Source organism: Equus przewalskii, chromosome 7, assembly GCF_037783145.1.
Source record: "Equus przewalskii isolate Varuska chromosome 7, EquPr2, whole genome shotgun sequence".
In the NCBI taxonomy this organism is placed as follows: domain Eukaryota; kingdom Metazoa; phylum Chordata; class Mammalia; order Perissodactyla; family Equidae; genus Equus; species Equus przewalskii.
In genome coordinates, this window is record NC_091837.1 from 74,979,295 (window position 1) to 74,994,282 (window position 14,988).

At 40.4% G+C, this 14,988-nt stretch overlaps 1 long non-coding RNA gene across 1 annotated transcript; it reads left to right on the plus strand.

Annotated features, from left to right (window-relative positions):
- The first annotated feature begins 206 nt into the window (after positions 1-206).
- LOC139084569 (uncharacterized) lies at positions 207-14,703 on the plus strand. Its single transcript, XR_011542055.1, has 2 exons — positions 207-493; positions 8,459-14,703. It is a non-coding gene; the product is annotated as an uncharacterized lncRNA (long non-coding RNA).
- The last annotated feature ends 285 nt before the right edge of the window (positions 14,704-14,988 follow it).

The window sequence follows — 14,988 nt, forward strand, 5'->3', positions numbered from 1 at the left end:
TTGTTTGAGGAACTGTGCATAGCTCACTGCAGCAAAGAAGGGAAATGCATGGCTGCTGCAGTTGGCTGACCTCCTCTGTGCACAGTTCAGCTGGCCACCAGTGCCCAGCTAGAGGCTGAAGCTCAAATTAGAAAGCTGGAAGAGCTGAGGTTAGAGAAGGAGGTGCAGCTGTCCACTACTCTGCTAGCTTCAGGGCTGGCAGGCAAGGTTGGAAGAGCAGGATAATCAGCTGGAGACCTTAGCATGCTGCTTTGCAAAGCTAGGAGGGCATCTCCCAAGCAGGGCTACCATTTGAGCTGGATATGTCTGTGACTCTGGAAGGGGTGGGTTGAGCACTGTGTCGGACACAACAAAAGGAGTGAGTACTCCCAGGATTTTGGTCCAGCTCTGGAAGGAGGCAGAAACTTGATACACTCCCACGGAGCAATAGCTTCTGGCAGTGTACACAGTGCTCCTCCAGATGGATTCTCTCATGAAGGAACAGCAGATCGTGGTAAGAATTTTCCTTCCTTATCAAGGGGTGGGTTGAGAATATGTTCCATTGAGCCACCTCTGCCATGCCTCAGTCTCTCATGTTGACTAAGTGGCCTGCCTATTTGCGGAGAGGAGCACCCTGCCTGCCAGCCCACTGTCTCTAGAAGTGTGGGTGCTAGTAAGCCCTGTAGAGTATGTAGGTCATCCAGACGCCTCTGCCCCTATTCCTGTGGCCACCCTGGCAGCCTGTGGAGGGAGAGAGGAAGAAATTCCCACTAGTGCCTGTCGTACAGATGCGTGGAAACAGGAACGAGCTGAAGCAGCCAACGGGCTGAACTCAGAGCTGTCTGGCTGGTGATCACTCATGAGCCCTGGTAGACTCCAGCATATTGCTACATAGGTGATCAGATCCGTGGAGAAAGACAGTTTTCACTTCATTTTCCATCTTGGTGCCTTTTATTTTCCTTTCTGGCCTTATTGCACTGACTATACCCTTAAATGCAATGTTGAATAGAAATGGTGAAACCAGAGATTTTTACCCTGTTTCTAATTTTAGAGGGAAAGTGTTCAGTCTTTCACCATTAAGTATGAAGTTAGCTGTAGACTCTTTTGTAGATCTCTTTATGAGATTGTGGAAGCTCCCTTCTATTCTTAGTTCACTGAGAGTTTAAATCAAGCATGAATGTTAGAACGAACTTGTCAACTGTTGATGTTGTCACTGGTTAACATCAAATGGGTTTTTAAAAAAATTATTGTTTTAATATGATGACTTACACTGATTGACTTTCAAATGTTAAACCTCCCTGAATTCCTGGGATAAACCCCACTCTATCATGACATATTATCCGTTTTATATATTGTTGGATTTAATAGGCTAAAATTTAGTTTAGAATTTTAGTTTAGAATCTGTGTTCATGAGGAATATGGGTCTTTAGCTTTCTTTTTTTAAATTGTGTTAAGAGCACTTAACATGAGACTCAACAAAATTTTAAGTGCGCAATACAGTATTGTGAGCTATAGTCACAAAATTGTACAGCAGATCTCTAGAATTTATTCATCCCGAGTAACTGGAATTTTATACCCATTGAACAGCAGTTTCCCATTTCCCCTTCCCTCTAGCGCCTGACGATCACCATTCTACTCTCTGTTTCTATGCGTTTGACTACTTTAGATGCTTCATGCAGTATTGGTCCTTCTGTGTTTGGCTTATTTCACTTAGCACAATATCCTATAGGTTCACCCTTGTTGTCACATATGTCAGGAATTTTCCTTTTTTAAGGCTGAATAATATTCCACTGTGTGTATATACCACATTTTTCTTGATCTATTCACGTGTTGATGGACATCTAGTTTATTTCTATGTCTTGCCTATTGTAAATAGTGCTGCAATGAATGTGGGAATGCAGACATTGCTTCAGGATCCTGATTTCAGTTCTCTTGGACATATATCCAGAAGTGGAATTGCTGGATCATATATAGTCCTAGTTTTAAATTTTTGAGGAACCACCAAACTGTTTTCCATAGTGGCTGCACCATTTTATGTTCTCATCAACACTGTACAAGGGTTCCGATTTGTCCACACCCTTGACAAAACTTACCTTTTTCTTTCTTTTTTGGTGAGGAAGATTGGCCCTGAGCTAACATCTCTTGCCAATCTTCCTCTTTTTGCTTGAGGAAAGTTGTTGCTGAGCCAACATCTGTGCCAGTCTTCCTCTATTTTGTATGTGGGATGCCACCATAGCATGGCTGGATGAGTGGTGTGTAAGTTTGTGCCCGGCATCTGAACCCGTGAATCCCAAGCTGCTGAAGTGGAGTGCATGAACTTAACTGCTAACCACTGGGTTGGCCCCTGGTTTTTTTGATAACAGCAATCTTAACAGGTTTGAGGTGATACCTCATCTAGGTTTCGATTTACATTTCCTTGATGATTAGTGATGTTGAATATATTTTCATATACCTGTTGGCCACTTGTATGTCTTTGGAGAAATGTGTATTCAAGTCCTCTGCCCAATTTTTTTTTTTTTTTTTTTTTTTTTTTTGGTGAGGAAGATTGGCCCTGAGCTAACATCTGTTGCCAATCTTCCTCTTTTTTGCTTGAGGAAGGTTGTTGCTGAGCTAACATCTGTGCCATTTTTCCCCTGTCTTGTATGGGGGATGCTGCCTCAGCATGGCTTGATGAGCAGTGCATAGATTTGTACCTGGGATCCAAACCCGCAAAGCCCAGGCCGCTAAAGAGGAGCATGTAAACTTAACCACTACACCACTAGGCCAGCCCCTCTCTGCCCATTTTTTAGTGAGGTTATTTGCTATTTTGCTATTGAGTTGTAGATGTTCCTTATATATTTTGAATATCAACCCTTTGTCAGATATACGGTTTGCGAATATTTTCTCTCATTCTATGGGTTTCACTCTGTTGTTTCCTTTGCCGTGCAGAAGCTTTTTAGTTTGGTGTAGTGTCACTTACCTGTTTTTACTTGTACTTTTAGTGTCATATCCAAGAAATCATTGCCAAGACCAATGTCAAGAAGCTTTTCTCCTGTTTCTTCTAGGAGTTTTACAGTTTCAGGTCTTAACGTTTAAATCTTTAATGCATTTTGAGTTGATGTTTGTAGATGGTATAAGACAAAGGTCCAATTTCATTCTTTTGCATGTGGATATCCAAACTTCACAGCACCATTTGTTGAAGAGACTATCCTTTTCCCACTGGGTATTCTTGGCACCCTGTTGAGGATCAGTCAACCGTAGATGCATGGGTTTATTTCTGGACTCTCCATTCTGTTCCGTTGGCCTATATGTCTTTCTTTACGCCATTGTCATACTGTTTCAGTGACTGCAGCTTTGTAACATATTTTGAAATCAAGAAATTTGATGTCTCCAGCTTTGTTCTTCTTTCTCAAGATTGCTTTTGTTATTTTGGGTCCTCTGTGGTTCCATATGAATTTTAGGATTGTTTTTTCTGTTTCTGTAAACAATGCCATTGGGATTTTGATAGGGGTTTCACTGAATCCTTGCTGTGGGCGGTATGGACATTTTAACAATATTAAGTTTTCCAATCCATTAACATTTTATTTACATCTTCTTTAATTTCTTTCATCAGCATTTTGTAGTTTTCAGTGTATACATCTTCTACCTCCATGGTTAAGTTTATTCCTAAGTATTGTATTCTTTTTGTTGTTATTGTAAATGGAATTCTTTTCTTAATTTCTCTTTCAGATAGTTCATTGTTAATGTATAGAAGCACGACTGATTTTTGTGTGTTGATTATGTGTCCTGCAATTTCACTGAATTCATTTATTAGTTCTAACAGGTTTTTTTGGGTGAAATCTTTATGATTTTTTAGGTATAAAATCATGCCATCTGCAAACAGATAATTTTACTTCTATCTCTCTGGATTTGAATGCCTTTTATTTCTTTTTCTTGCCTAGTTTCTCCTGCCAGGACTTTCAATACTATATTGAACAGAAGTGATAAAAGTGTGCATCCTTGTCTGGTTCCTTTCAGTTTTTCACCATTTAGTAAAATGTTAATGTGGGTTTTTCATATGTGGCCTGTTTTTTGTTGAGGTAAATTTCTTCTAAACCTAGTTTGTTGAGAGTTTTTATCCTGAAAATTGAATTTTGTCAAATGCTTTTTCTGCATCTGTTGATAAACTCATGTGATTTTTATCCTTCATCTGTCAATGTGATGTATCACATGAATTGATTTGCATAGTTGAACCAACTTTGTATCCAAGGGATAAATCCCACTTGGTCATGATGTGTGATCATTTAAATGTGTTGTTGAATTCAGTTTTCTATTCTTTTGTTGAGGATTTTTGTATCTATGTTTATTAGGGATTTTGGCCTATAGTGTTCTTTTCTTGTAGTGCCCTTATCTGGCTTTGGTATCAGGGAAATGCTGGCCTCGCTCAATTCGTTGGAGGGTATTCCCCACATCTGGTTTTTTAGACGAGTTTGTAAAGGATTCGTATTATTTCTTCCCTAAATGTTTGGTAGAATTCACCAGTAAAGCTCCCTGGACCTAGAGTTTTGAGGGGTCTTTTGGTGATAGGATGAGGGATATTTTTAACTACAAATCTATTTCTTTAATAGATACAGGGATATTCAAGTTACCTATTTCTTCTTGAGAAGTGTTGATTGTTTGAATCTTTCAGGAAATTTTGGTTCATTTCATCTACGTTGCCACAATTATTGGCAAAACGTTGCTAATTATATTAACTTATTTCCCTTCTAATGTCTGTGGCTTATGCAGTGATGTCATTCTCTTATTCCTGATACTGATATTTGTGATATTGGCTTTTATTCTTTTCTTCTATGGTTTATTTTGGATAGCTTCTATTGTAGTATCTCCAAGGTTACAAACATTTTCTTTTACAATGTATAATTTACCATTAATCCCAGACATTGTAGTTTTCATCTCTAGAAGTTTGATTTGACTCTCTTAAAAAATATATATATATCTTCTATGCCTCTGGTTAAGTTTTTGAAGAAATGGAAGACAGCTCTTGTAAGTGTTTTACTGTCCATGTATACAAATTATTACTAAGATCTATGTCAGATATGGATCTGTTTCAATTGCTTGATGTTTTTCTCCTTCTGATTATTTGTCATATTTTCCTGCTTCTTTGTATACCTTGTGACGTTTGTGTGAATTCTAGACATTTTGAATTTTACCTCGTTGGGTACTGGTTATTTTCATATTCCCATAGATCTTCTTGATACTTTTTCTTTCTGGAGTATGTTAAATCACTTGGAAATAGTTTAGTCTTGGAAGACCCAGCTTGTAAAATTTGTTACATGTAGGGCCGGCCTACATGGTTAAGTTGGCGCGCTCCACTTCTGTGGCCTAGGGTTTCGCTGGTTCGGATCCTAGGCACAGACATGGCACTGCTCATTAGGCCATGCTGAGGCACCGTCCCACATGCCACAACTAGAAGGACTCACAACTAAAATATACAACTATGTACTGGGAGGATTTGGGGAGAAAAAGCAGAAAAAAAAGAAGGTTGGCAACAGTTGTTAGCTCAGGTGCTAATCTTTAAAAATTTGTTACCTGCGACCAGGGCTGTGTTTAGCTGAGGGCAGATTGTTTTCCATTAATGATGCAAGACTCTTAGGAGTACCCTGCCCAGTACCCTGTGAATTATGAGGTTTTCTTACCTGGCTAGTGGTTGCAGGCACTATTCCCAGCCGTGTGTGAGCACTGAGAGAGGCTCACTCTAATCCTTCCAGGGATTCTCTCCTGGGCCTCGGGTAGTTTCATCGCATCATGTGCTCGTCAGTACTTTGCTGAATATTCAAGTGAATCCCTCTGCAGTTCTCCAGAGTTCTCTGTCTCTGCTTCTCTCTTCTGTGAACTCAAGTTGCCTTGGTCTTCCCAGTTTCATTTCTGTCTCCTCAACTCAGAAAGCCTGCAGCGTTCTGAATAGATTCTCTCTGCGCTGCAGATCTGAAACTCGCTGAAGGCGTTAAGCTGGGTAATCATGGGGCTCGCCTTATTTGTTTCTTTTCTTTCAGGGATCGCCATTCTTTGTTGCCCTGTGCCCAGAGAATCGAAAACTGTTGCTTCATATGTTTAGTCCAGTTTTTTGGTCCTTTCTGCCTCTTTCAGGTGACAGTGTAAATCCAGTCCACGTTCTCCCATCTTAGTTGGGAGAAGGAATTGTCTTTTATTGTTTCAAAAACCATTCATGTTCCTGACAATGTGATTTCCCTTAGAACTCTACCCCTTTGGTAGTAGACAGAGGGAAAAGATCATTGTTGCTAGAATGGACCACTAATATGCACCATCAGGTAGTGTGTCTGGTAGTGCTACCAAAAATGTTTAAAAAAATAAAAGAATCAGAGCTTAGGCCTCTATAATGTTGACTCGAAAAGGCTGTGACTCTTCAGGGGACGTGGCTCAGTCTCTAGTCTACATTTCTTTATTAGGTACAATGACTATGGGACGCAGGGCTCTCTGGGCCCCCATTTGCTCATCTAGAAGATGAGGATAGTTGTCATAGCTCCTCATAGGGTTCGTAGTGAGGATTAAATGAGATAGGATCTGCAGTGCTATTAGCTTCATACTTGACACACAATAAGTGCTCAAAAAATGTGAGAAAAATCTTTAATCTTTAAAGATACCTCCGAGTCTTTCTACTGCTGTTGAATTTGCAAAATGATCCACATTTACTTCAACCTTAGTCTTCATCCTTCATGATTACACACAAAACACACACACACACACACACACACCCTCCTCTTCTCTGCAAACTTAAGAATAACTTCTTTGCTTGGCTTGTCACAATGGTGATATTTTAGTTAGTGGCTTTCAACATCAGAGTTGCTGTGTACTTAATGACCAGCTTATCCGACATCCGCATTTTCTTCAGAGAAGTAAACTGCAGTTTGGAGACAGGAGGCGATCTGTCCAAGGTCAGAGAGTTGGTTAGTGGTGGATTTGGGTCTCCAGATTTTCCATCCAGGTGCTTTTCCCATGAAACAGTGCTGCCTCTTTGTCTCATTCTCCAGGCTTCTTTCAATTCTGGTAAATACTTTGACATTCGCAAATAGGAATTTCACAGAATATTATAGATGCACCTGTGCCATAGTTCTATATAAGATTTTTAAGTTCTTTCCTCCTCTTTATGTGAGCGTGTGTGTGTGTTGGGGTAAGGGTGAGGGTTGGGGAGGAGTGGGAAATTCTAAGCAGACTCAGTATAAATCAAATTAGTTATGCCAAAAGAGAATCATGAACTGGCAGGCATAAGAGATCCTAAAGTCGATCTTCATTCTATAGCTGATGAAGTTAAGTTTGAAAATTTAAGTGACTTGTCTTAGTTTGACATTTGGATAAGTGAAATTTTAGTCTAGAGTACGTTCCATTAAATTCGCTGTCTTTTCACCACTTTGTAACTGCTTGCAAGATAATTAACATGGAGGGTTCTTACAAGTAGTGTGGTACAACTACGTGAAAATTTCTATAATTTCTTAAAAGAAATACTTTGGAGAAGGTAAGATCTCCATATCACTTTAAATACTAATTCTATTAGTTACTTATGCTATCTTTTTTTCCTTTTACATTAAACATATACCAACAATAACAAAAAAATAATCCTTAAGCTTAAGCATTATTTGTGATAGTGTGTACAGAAATAGTGCACACAAAAAAATATTTAAAATTAGATTTTGGCTTTAGGCGATTTTTGTAAATGAGACACACTTTTTTATAACTATATAAGTAACTTTACAACATCCAAATTATCCTGTAGGAGAAGTATGAATTTTATTACATCACAAATGTATATTATATGAATGCAAAATTGGATGCTGTTAAATCTTACCCAATCTGATTTTTAGAATGATTATGTGATTGCAATTCCATGAATAATAAGAATTTGTTTGGTAGTGGATTGATCATTTTTGTGAAAGTGAATTCATCATTTTCTTGAGTGTGTCTGATCTTTGGATCCTTGCGGGTAAATTTTCAGTACAGCACATGGGGGTTTAGCTATGTGAGTCCCATTAGTGTGAAACGGAGTTTTGCAGCTTAATGCATGAGCTGAGCAGTTGTTCTTTAATGTTATTTTAATATTTAATGGTTATTGCAGGGCTGTCAAGCTGGGATATTTCAACGAGAGAGATTTCCAGAACTTATGAGAGAGATTTTTAAACATCTATGCAGAGCAGATTGCAATATCTTTCATTATAAGAGGAAGAGTCTTTAGGGAGAAACAGTCCAATTCAAAAGAGAGTTTCCCTTTAGTTGTGGCAAACTTGAGACTGGGATAATCGATTTCTTATTTTTATTAGAATTATCCAAAGGATTCACTAAATTATTTTCATGAGGTAACTTAGAGATCAATCTAGTGAAGTTTTAATGGACTATCAAATAGAGCAGGATTAAAGGGCTTTTTGGTTTGGGTTTTTACTTATGTATACTCATTTTTACCATTAATTTTATAATTTTTTTGGCATTCTTGATTTTTTTTAAAATCCTGTAGGCAAAATTTACAGAGATGATTGACTGTGAAGAAACCTCCATGAAGAATCAACGGTCTTCACTACAAGCGAGATGATTTAGTCATCTCAGAGAAGTCTCTCTACAAGAATAAACGGCTGCATTCTTCCCACTGGGCGTCTCCCTAAATGCCTGGTGGCCCCAAGAAATCAGTACAACCTGGGTATTCTTGAGGGATGAGAACATCTGGCCTTCAGTCCTTAAAATATACTCCATATTGTTTTGATCAATTCTAAGGAACAATAAACCTATGTCTGAAGTAACCCAAGAAGTCATTCAAGGTCACAGGGGAGAAGACTCAAATGAAAAAAAAAAGACAGCTGTATTTATCCATCATTTATCCCTTCTTTCTCTTGAAAGTTCAAATTTCTCTTCTCTTCTTCCCCTCTGCCTGTAAACCTGTGCAAGTTTCTACATTCTGAAAATAAGCAAAAAAACCAGATATCTGCCATGCAGCTCTCCTCCTAGCTGTGTTCTTACATCCCTCCCCTCATTTATCACTCAGCCCTTTGAAAGAGCCATTTACCTTCACAGTCCCCTCTTCTACATCCGTCCTGCTCACTGGTGTTACCACTTACTTTTTGCTGGCCAACTCTGGTGACCTCTCCTCAGTATCTAACGGACTTGTCTACCCTTTGGTTCTTCATACCCTGAATTACTGCCTTCTTTCCACTTTTTTCTTCCCTCCCTTGCTCCTTTCTGTCTTATTTCAGCCATGTATTAAATACATTTTGTCAGACACGGCTCTGAGTACCTAACAAAGATAAATAAGGCATAGTCACAATCCTCAAGGGGCTTAGGTTCTGATGGAGAAACAGGAAAGCATCATTCTTTTTTCTGCTTTGTAATGCTAGAGCTTGGCCTCTGGAAACCACATTTCTCCTTTCTGGCTGACTCCCTTTTAGGTTCGGTCAATAGCGGACATGTGACAGAGAGCCAGGAAGACTGGAGCTGGGTAGAGAGGACTCACTCTTTCTGTTTGCTCCCTATTCCTGTCAATGATGCTCAACCACAGCCCTTCACTCGGGCAGCGATGGTTGGTTCCAGTCTCCAGCTTCTTGTTGGCATTCTCAGAGCCAGCTTCATGTGCCCTTGCATGGCTACCAGCACCAGCTGGGCAGTGCTCCACCTCAGAGGTTTGGGTTCCAGCTCTATGGAGCATATCCTTTGAGCTCCCAAGGTAGCAGCATCTCTAAGCAGTACTCCTTCTCAAGGATAGGGGTCCTGGCTCTGTGCGGACTGAGCCATGCAGAAGGTCCAGGCTGCACAGCAAACTGCTTTGCCACTTGGTTCCTTATGACCCAGAAGTTGATGGATACTCAGTGATCTGAGGCAAGTAGGGATGCTATAAGGAGCCTCTGGCAAGCCCCAGGAGGAGGATTCCAGCGCAGACCTCTAAGCCCTCTTCTCTTTAAGGGTTTAGGATGGTTTATAATTGTTCATTTTTCAAAAACTTTACTGAGATATAATTCATATACCACACAGCTCATGTATTTAAAGTGGTTGATATTTTTTAGTGCATTCACAGAATTGTGCATCCATCACCACAATCTAATTTTAGAACCCTAAACTCTCTTTTGCACATAACTATTCTCCTTTCAAAAAATAGCCCTTGGCTTGGCTTTTACTAGGTCCCGGTAGAGCAAATGAGTCACCACACGTCATTGAATGACTATGCAATATGACCTGCCCAGCATGAACTGAGTTTCCCTGACCCATCAAGGCATAGCACTGGGCATGTACAACAGCAAATCCATCGTCATGTGGAAATGTTGCAGAAGAGACTGGTCTTGAGCAAGCTCTGAAGACTCAAGTGAGTCGAATGAGTAGGTGGCACAGACTTCAACTCCTACTCATGCTGCATTGCCTCATTCCCTCAATCCACACCCATGGCCGTGTGTGGGATTTTCTTATAAGTTGACTGAGAGGTAAAACCTTTGGCCTGATTTACATATATGCATTAGTTTCTTCCGACTGTCATAACAGAATATTACAGATTGGATGCCTTAAACAATAGAAATTTATTTTCTCACAGTTCTGGAGGCTGGAAGTCCAAGATAAAGGTGCCATCCAGGTTAGTGTTGGGTGAGGACTCTCTTCCTGGCTTGCAGATGTCTGTCTTCTCACTATGTCCTCATACAGCCTTTTGTGCACAAGGAGAGAGAGACAGACAGACAGAGAGAGAGGGCTCTGGTGTTTCTTCTTCTTTGTGACAGTTAATTTTATGTGTCAACTTGAAAGGGCCATGGGGTTGCCCAGGAATCTGGTTGACCACTACTCCGGGTGTGTCTGTGAGGATGTTTTGGTTGAGATTAACACTTGAATCAGTAGATTAGTAAAGCAGTTTGCCCTCCCTAGTCTGGGTAGCCCTCATCCAATCAGTTGAAGGTTTGAAGAGAAAAAAAGGCTCGTCTTTTTCTACCAAGAGGGAACTCCTCCTGCCTGACTGCCTTGAGCTGTGGCTTTGGTCTTTTCTCCTGACTTTGGACTCAAACTGAAACATCAACTTTTCTTGGGTCTCAAACCTGCTGGCTTTTGGACTGGAACTTACACCACTGGCTTTGCCCTTTCTCAGCCCTTCTTCAGATTCAGACTGAAACTGCACCACCAGCTCCCCTGGGTCTCCAGTCTCCAGCTTGCTGACTACAGATCTTGGGACTTTTCAGCTTCCATAATCACACGAGATAATTCCTTATAATCTCTCTCCCCCACCCCCCCAACTCTCTCTTTCTCTCACGTATATATCTATCTCCTACTGGTTCTGTTCCTCTGGAGAAACCTAATACACTCCTCTTATAAGGACACCCATTCATATGATCTCATTTAATGTTTATTATTTCCTTATATGTGTATCTGCAAATACAGTCACATTGGAGGTTAGGATTTCAACTTATGAATTTTGAGGGGACCCAATTCAGTTCGTGGCAACATGGTTCCACATATGTTGGCACCAACCAGAAGTAGACTGCTGCAGCTTTACAATACAATCTGGAGCATCTCTGAAAGATAATGGTGCAAGAGAGGTGCAAGAGGTTCAAGTGGGTAGAACTTCAAGCAGTCCACTTGGTCTGGATGGAGAGCTGTCCAGAAGGATGGCTATACAGCAACTCCTGGTCAGTAGATAGCAGTTTGGCTGCATGGGTCGCCCAGGGATTTGGAAAGAACATGACTGGAAGATTAATGACAAGTAGATCTGGAAAAGAGGAGTGTAGATGGCCTTTTGGAATGAGGGCTGAATGTGAAGATGTATTCCATGTAAAAGCTTACAAAGGGACATTCACTGTAGAGAGGCCTCTCAGTTATCAGAAGGACAAAATGATACGTTCCATGGATGTCCATCAGCCTCTGTCTTGTCCCAGTCATCCTAGTGCTTGCTCAATGAACCCATTTAAAAGCAGCCATGGTGGCACTGATGAAGGCTATGCATGAGCTCATCTTCCCCTGAACTAAAGTGATCTGGCTTGTGCCACTATGCACAAGTGCCTAATTTGCGAATAAAAGAGACCAATATTGAGCTCCTTGCATGAAATCACTACTCTAGAGCACCAGCAAGCTACCAAGAGACAGGTTGATAACACTGACTTCCTTCCATCATGGAGGAGGCAGCAATTTGACCTCACTGAACATGGATTTACCCTTCCTGCATATAATGTTTTTGCTGGCACGATCATCTGGAGACTTAACCTCTTATTCACCATCATGGTATGCCACACAACACTACTGCTTTTAAAGGAATTTATTTCATAACAAAGAAAGTATAGCAATGAGCTTGAGTGCATAAAATTCACTGGTCTTAGAACCACCCCATCACCCTTTCTCCTCTCTCTCTCTCTCTTTATCTACACCTCCCTCAGATCCCTTGCTTTGGGGAAATCAAGCTGCCATGTTGTCATCAACATGCAATATGACCTTTCCAGTGTGAACTGAGTGTTACCTGACTCATCGAGGCATAACGGAACAGAGTTCAAGGAATTGATGTCTCCACTAAGAACCACTGAGGACCTGAGGCCTGACAACAGACATGTTAGTGAACTTAGAAGTGGTTTTTCCCCAGTTGATCCTTGAGATGACTGAGTCCCTGCTGACACCTTGCTTATAGTCTGGTGAGAGACCCTAAGACTGAGGAACTGAATGCCATAGCTGGCTTCCTGACCCACAGAAACTGGGAGATACGTTTGCTGTTTGTGTGTGTGTGTGTGTGTGTGTGTGTGTGAGGCAGATTGGCTCCGAGCTAACATCTGTGGCCAATCTTCCTCTTTTTGCTTGACAAAGACTATCGCTGAGCTAACATCTGTGCCAATCTTCCTGTACTTTGTGTGGGACACTGCCATAGCGTGGCTTGACGAGTGGTGCCATGTCCGTGCTGCGAACCCAGGGCCACCACCAAAGCAGAGGGCGCAAACTTAACCACTACACCTGGCCCGTTTGCTGTTTTAAGCAACTCTTTTGGGTTCATTTGTTATGCAGCAATAGATCAATTATGCATATATTAAATAAGTGAATAAAGTTGCTAATATATTTTGAACAATTTAAATACGTGCTTTAGAAATATTCCCAGCTTCAGTTTTTAAAAAGATCACTTTGGTGCCAATATGGACAATTATGTTGGGTGAGACTTCGGACAGGAGAGTACGAGGCTCACATGACAGTAATCTAGGTGTGAAGTGAAGACCTTGACAGTGAGAATGGAGAGAAGTTGGCTTCAAAGAGATACTTAGGAGGTGCCTCTGTCAGACCTGGGCAACCAATAGGATGTAAAACACTTTCCTTCTATAAAAACATGGGACTCTACTCCCACTGTATTCCCTCTCTCTAATCTGGTTCTTCTTTTTCATCCTCTTTGCTAGAACACCCTCCCCTCCTCTGTCTCCCCTGAAGTGGTCAGAGTTCCTGGAGACTTCATACTAGGCAATCTCATCTGGTCCCGTGGCTTCTGTCACCATCTATATCCTGACAACTCCCACATCCCTCCTCCCAACACGCCTCTCTTGGGAGTGCAAGTTCCGTATTTCCAACTCCACACAAAACCCCACATTTTCTAGTTCAGCAATGTGCAAACTTTTTCTGGGCTTTGCAGGCCACACAGGTTCTGTTGCAACTACTCAGCTCTGGGGTTGTAGTGTGATTGTAGCCAGAGACAATACATAAATGAACGAGCACACCTGTGTTCCAATAATACTTTATTTATGGACAGTGAAATTGGGATTTCATATAATGTCCACTTGTCATGAAGTATTATTTTCCTTTTGGTGTTTTTGGCCATTGGAAAATATAAAAACGACCCTTAGCTCTTGGGCTTTGTGGGCTGTAACTTGCAGACCACCGTTCTACTGCCTACTATGTTTCTAGCCTCATTTCCTGGGATTCTTTGCACTCAAGACGAAGTAAATCTAGTGCTCCTTTTTATGTCCTTCAATGACTATCTATGGAGTTCCCATTGACTTGGATCCCCTCCTGCCTCACTTCACCCTGTGAACCCCTCATGGTTGATGATTACTGGCTCAATTGTACTCAGCTCAGTGAGCCTTCTCAGATTCCCCCAGGCAGAATTATTTTCTCCCTCCTCTGTTCTCTCAAAGTACTCTGTTCCTATCTCTGTTATGGCAGGTATCACATCATAGTGTCATTTATCTTTTTAAGTACCTGTCTGCAATGTTGGCCTATGAACTCCTCAGTGTCAAACATCCCGCCATATTCATCTTACTATAAGTCTTCACTCAACAACGTCTTGAAGGGACTCGCATAGGAAAGCCAACATTTTGTATAAAGTGCTACAGATTATTTCTAGAAATTTCGACCATAAAGATAAGTGTTTTCATTAAAATTATGGCTGTTTATATTTGAAGTCCAGCTTTTTGGGGAATAGAATATTATCTTCTGAAAGCCAGTTTTCATAATACTATTTGGAGGATCAAATATTAAAATTCTTATAAAATATTTTATAATCTACATACAGATATACAAATGTTAATCTTCATTAATATTATTGCCACTTCTCAAACTACAACTCCTACAGTTACTATTGCTATAGGTTTGACTATAAACTTGCTTTTAAAAGAAATTTGCCTCATTGTTGTAAGGATTTTAGTTCCAGTAATAGAAGTTTATCTTACCTTCTAAAGCATATATTTTCTGATTTATTTTTGTAGATATTTTGGCTCATGATATGAACTCTTTTGCTTTTGTTATCATTTGTGTTTGCAGTAAAATTAAACAGTTTTTCCATGACCTCTGTATTCATATGATTTTTTTTCAAAAAAAGAGGCAGTGTTTTTCATTTTTTTCTAGAATATGTCCATCCAAATATGATTTCTCATTCCACCTTCGTAAAATCTGTTCTTTTAACCAAGTGTAATCCTGGAGATAATTTCAGATTCAGGCAAGAGGACTGGCAGCCTTTGACACTGGACTACTTTATAATGGAGAAAAGTATTTCAATTTCTCCCCTATTAATTTCTATCGAAAGTCTGCTTTACTTTCCTCTCCCCCAGTGGACGTATTTCTGTTTGATTT